The sequence below is a fragment of the Adiantum capillus-veneris genome, chromosome 25 (genome assembly GCF_014529385.1).
Source record: "Adiantum capillus-veneris isolate H3 chromosome 25, ASM1452938v2, whole genome shotgun sequence".
Lineage (NCBI taxonomy): Eukaryota > Viridiplantae > Streptophyta > Polypodiopsida > Polypodiales > Pteridaceae > Adiantum > Adiantum capillus-veneris.
The window spans coordinates 91,513,734-91,518,909 of record NC_140955.1 but is presented as its reverse complement, the minus strand read 5'-3'; positions in this window follow the sequence as shown (position 1 = coordinate 91,518,909).

Sequence of the window (5,176 nt, the reverse complement as noted above, 5' to 3'; positions counted from 1 at the left end):
TAGTTCAAATGACACACAGAGTGGATCAAAATGACCCTCCAACTATCAACAACCCACTCATGTGATCAAATCTAATTTTGGCCTCTGTACTACGATCGTGATCGGTGTACCTCAGACCCAGAACTAGCTCAGATTTTTATCAGTCATAGCTCTAGTCTTCCTAGTCCCATTGGTAAAATATGGACAAAAATGGATGAAATTTGTTTAAGTTATGATCAGTTTTAACTTTTGAACTGTTTTTTACTAAAAGTCTAAATGCGATTGATTGCAAAGGGAAAATCCTAACAGCTTGTGATTCTCCTAACACAGAATGCCTCGCCAAAAGAAAGAAAGGCAGTGGACAGCAACACCATATGAAGTGGAGGAGCTCGCCACAAATGAAAAGGCTCACATCTCGGATGAAATACTTGCTCAAATCCCTGCCCACATATTAAGGATGCGGATGGTGACTTGGTAAAAACAACTATCATTCCACGAGAGATATGGAACCTCCACCAAAGGCTGGAGGTAATAGAGGTTGTGTGAGCTATACACTTGGAGCAATTTTTCAGATTACAGCCATGGGGAACAGATTACATGAGGGCCCATGAGCTCATGAGCTTGATGCAATATGATGGGCAGGCAATGCTCACGGACAAGGATGGATCGAAGGTGAAAGTAAAGATCACGAAGGAAATCATCAACGAAGCTTTGCATTTCCTCCCAGGGCAACACGATCTGCTGGCAAAGACAAAGTCACTGGATAATGAGAAAGCATTTGTCAAAGCAAAGGGAAACAAATACAAATACAGTGACATGATATACAGAGAGCTGGAATTGATGATGAGATTGATCTCCCAGCATTTCAGAGTACAAAAGAAGACATATTTAGGAATTTTGGGAATTATTCAAGTCCCAATTTTTAAAATGATACTTAAAATTAGAGTAATTTGTTTAAGTTTTACCTCATGACGCCCTTTGTGCCGTATAGAAATGAGGCACTAGCTCATGAACAGGGGGCTCAATCTCAAGTTCACGTCTTACTTTTGTTGTTTTGTGGGATATTAAGAAGAGGATTGAAGTTAGCTTTGAGCCTCACATGCCACACTTAAAGTAGAAAGCAGACATGCGCAAACTTAGCTCAAGGCACTAGCACATGAATGTGAGGCTCAAACGTAAGTTGAGGTTTTACTTGTTTCTATGTAGGATACTAAGATGAAGGTTGAGCCTAAGTGCCTCACATTACTTACCTAAACTAGCACGTGGGTATGAGGCTCAAACTTAGCTTGAGGCACACATGCTAGTTTTTATTAGTGCCATTTGAAAATGAGGCACTAGCACATGCATGCGTCTTAGATTCAAGTTTTCTCCTCGGTTGTTGGTGGTGCTACTTAGTATGTCTCACATGCCTCTTATGAAATAGCAAATGAGCATGAGGCTCGTACATATTTCTAGATGCACATGCATGTCTTGCTTGGTGCCATATAGGAATAAGACACTGTCACATGGATGGGAGGCTCAAACTTATGTTCAATCCTTACTTGTTGGTCCTGCTTAGGACACTAAGTTGAATATAGGACATAAACTTGAGGCACACTTGCCTCACACATGCAAGTCCTTATTAGTGACTAGAGCCTTAGATCATAAACTTAACCTTTTCACATAGACATGGCCTCAACACAAAGCCATATTGTTGTGTTTGTGTATTTACCTCTTTATGAATAGCACTTTCACCCAACATTGTGCTAATTAAAACAGTTTAATGCCAACAAAATCAAGACAATTTAAAAGTAGATACTAGAGTCAAAATCATCATCAAGGATTATAGCGTTAAGAAACACTGGGATCACAAGTAAGGAACAAAAATGGACTTGTTCACAAGCCCTTACTAAAGAATTTTTCATATCGACGGCATCTTGAATGAGGATGATGTTCAAAAACACCGAGATAACAAATTAAGAACAAAGAGATAGTATTATTGATTACTCTTATTTATTTAGGCAATTCATATTACAACAAGTGATAAATGTGAGCTTGGCACCGATATCAAGGGGCTAACCCTATACATAGGTATCCTCAAACATTGTGCTTCCTCTTGTTCATACTCTATTTATCTATTGCAAGTGGCTTCACTTACTACAATATTGCAAGTAATCTTTGCTTGTACTTTCATATATCCATCCAAATAGCCATGTAACTATTTTTCCCCTCAGAAAGTAAAAGGTTTGTTCCCCTCATTTATATATGCATATGTCCATCCAAATAGCCATGTAATTATTGTTCTCCTCAGAATGTGAAATTATTGTTTTTCTCACAAAGTTTTCTATCTCTTCCCTTAATTGATTACATAATTTTTGAAAAGTCAAGTATTCACATGCATATTCTTTATTATGTGATGGTAGACGTCATCTCTTTATTCACAAAGATAGGAACTCTCTCTTATGGAGAGAATGAGCAATAGATAAGATCTCACAATTGGCTTTACTATGTTGAACAAGTAGAAGATCTTGTGTTTAAGACAAAGCTTCATGGTATCATAGATGTCTACACCATTGAAAATCTCTTCCAATATATCCACGTGTATGTACCTCATGATGCTCACTGTAGATCTTGGGGACTAGAGACACGTGCAAAACTCTTTTCTAGTTGATCAACCTTCATGAGTTTCTAGCTCTGAGACTTGACTGATGAGTCTCTAGGTCACAATCCTCACAGAAATTCAAGCTTCGTAAGATAGAGTCTTTTGAAGATGGCGGGCTCAAAATTAAGTTCAAGCATCATGCACTAGAGATTCATGAACATGATTAAATACAAAAAGTTTTGAAAGGTTCTTTAGCCTTATGTTTGAGCCTCATGAGATAGGACTCCTATGGATGGCTTCTAGCTTTGAAGAGTCCTACTAGAATGGTCATGATGCCTAGAAGCTCAGTCTTTAGATCAAATCAAACATAAGCTTGCACCTCATGAGGTAAAAACTCAGTTCAAGCCTTGTGAGATACTCTTGTAGATGGTTTCTAGTTGGAAAGAGTTCTACTACAATGTTCATGAGGCTTGAAATTTGAATGTCCAGGTCAGGAGGCTCGAACTTAAGTTTGAGCCTAAAAGATAGAGACTAAACTAGAAGATTTTTCAAGAGGCTCACATTTTGAGCTAAAGGCTCATTAGCTTGGACTTTTCAAATGATTTCTAGCTAAAAAGAGTCCTTCTAGAATCTCTAGCTACTAATGAGGCTTGAAAATCGAGTCTCTAGGTCATAAGGCTCAAGATTAAGTTTGAGCCTCATGAGCTACATACTCTAGGAGAAGACATTGTAGCCTATGTGGATTCATTTTTATGAGCTAGACACATTTACCTTATGACGCTTCAAACTTTTGATGTTTTAGTTTATGAGGTCCAAGCTTAAGTTTGAGCCTCATGAGCCAAAGACTGTAGGAACAGATATTGTAGCTTATGATACTTCAAGCCTGAGATTTTCTCAAGAGTCTTTGTCTCAAGAGGCTCTCAAAGCTTAAGCTCAAGCCTCATGAGTTAGAGACTTTTACGAATGGTTTCTATCTAGAAAAAATATTTGTAGGATCTCTAGCTTATGAGACATGTAAATTGATTCTCCAAGTCATGAGGCTCAAATTTAAATGCAAGCCTCATGAGCTAGAGACTCTGAGAGCACATATTTTAGCTTATGAGATAGAGAATTATAGCATACTGGGCTTCAAACTTATGAGCTCGATATGTCTAGTTTATGATACTTCAGGCTTATGAGGCTTGAGCCTCATGAGCCAGAGACTCTAGGAGCAGATAACGTAGCTTATGAGGCTCCAACCTTATGAGTTTTTCAAAAGTATTTGTCTCAAGAAGCTCTCAAGCTTTTGCTCAAGCCTAATGAGGTAAAGAATTTTGCAAATTCTTTCTATCTAGAAAGAATCCTCCTAGAATTTGTGGCTTATGAATATTGAAAGTTGAGTCTCTAAGTAATGAGGCTCGAACTTAAGTTCGAGCCTCATAAGCCAAAGACTGAAAGAGGCATTTTTTCTCACTCAAGAGTAATTTTTTTTCTCATTGAGAAGTCGGGATGACCATGGCTGCTTCTTTTTTCTCCAATGGGAACAAGAAAATTCAAAAAACTTGAATGCGTGGAGCTTATTTGCACCTTGAAGTGAGAAAACATCTAAAAGTTATAGTCATATCTATCTTGTAAGGCTTGTAAATTGAGTATCTAGGTCATAGAGGCTTGAACTTAAGTTTGAGCCTCATGCTAGATGTTCAAAGAAGAGATTTTTTCTTATGAGGCTTTAAGCTTGTGAGTTTTTCAACAGTCTTTGTCTAAAACTTGTAACGATCTATAGCTCATTAGGTTGAAAATTGAGTCTCTAGGTCATAGAAGCTCGAACATAAGTTCAAGACTCATGAGGTAGATGTGACATCGTCACTTATAAGACTTTAAGCTTGTGAGTTTTTTTAACATTGGTTTTCTAAAACATGTAGTGATCTCTAGCTCATAAGGGTTGAAAATTGAGTCTAGGTCATAGAGGCTCGAACTTAAGTTCGAGCCTCATGAAGTAAATGTGAGATTCTCAGTTATAAGGCTTTAATCTTGTGAGTTTCTTAACAATGTTCTTCTAAAACTTGTAGTGATCTCTAGCTCATAAGGCTTGAAAATTGAGTCTCTAGGTCATAGAGGCTCGAACTTAGGTTCAAGCCTCATGAGCTAGATACTCGAACAAGAGATTGTCATTTTTGAGGATTTAAGCTTGTGAGTTTTTCACGAGTCTTTGTCTCAAGAGGATCTCAATCTTAAGCTTGAGCCTCATGAGCTATAGACGTTTGCAAATGCTTTCTAGCTAGAAAGAAGCTTGCTACAATGTCTAGCTCACATGAGGTTTGAAATTTGAGTCTCCAGGTTATTAGGCTCAAACTTAAGTTCGAGCCTCATAAGCTAGAGACTCTAGGATCAAAGTCTATAACTTTTGAGGTTTCAAGCCTCTCATAAGCTTGAGGCACACGCAGAGAGAGAGAGAGAGAGAGAGAGAGAGATGCAGAATCTTGCAACAAGACATTTATATAAAACTTAGCAACAACTTAGTCCCTGATCACATCATGCTTTTGTGCACCTTCAGTTTAGCGTGATATATGACTAGGAACTGGGACTAGCTTTGCTCTTGGCTAAGCTTGGCTAGGCTCTTTGAGCAAGTGTAATAAG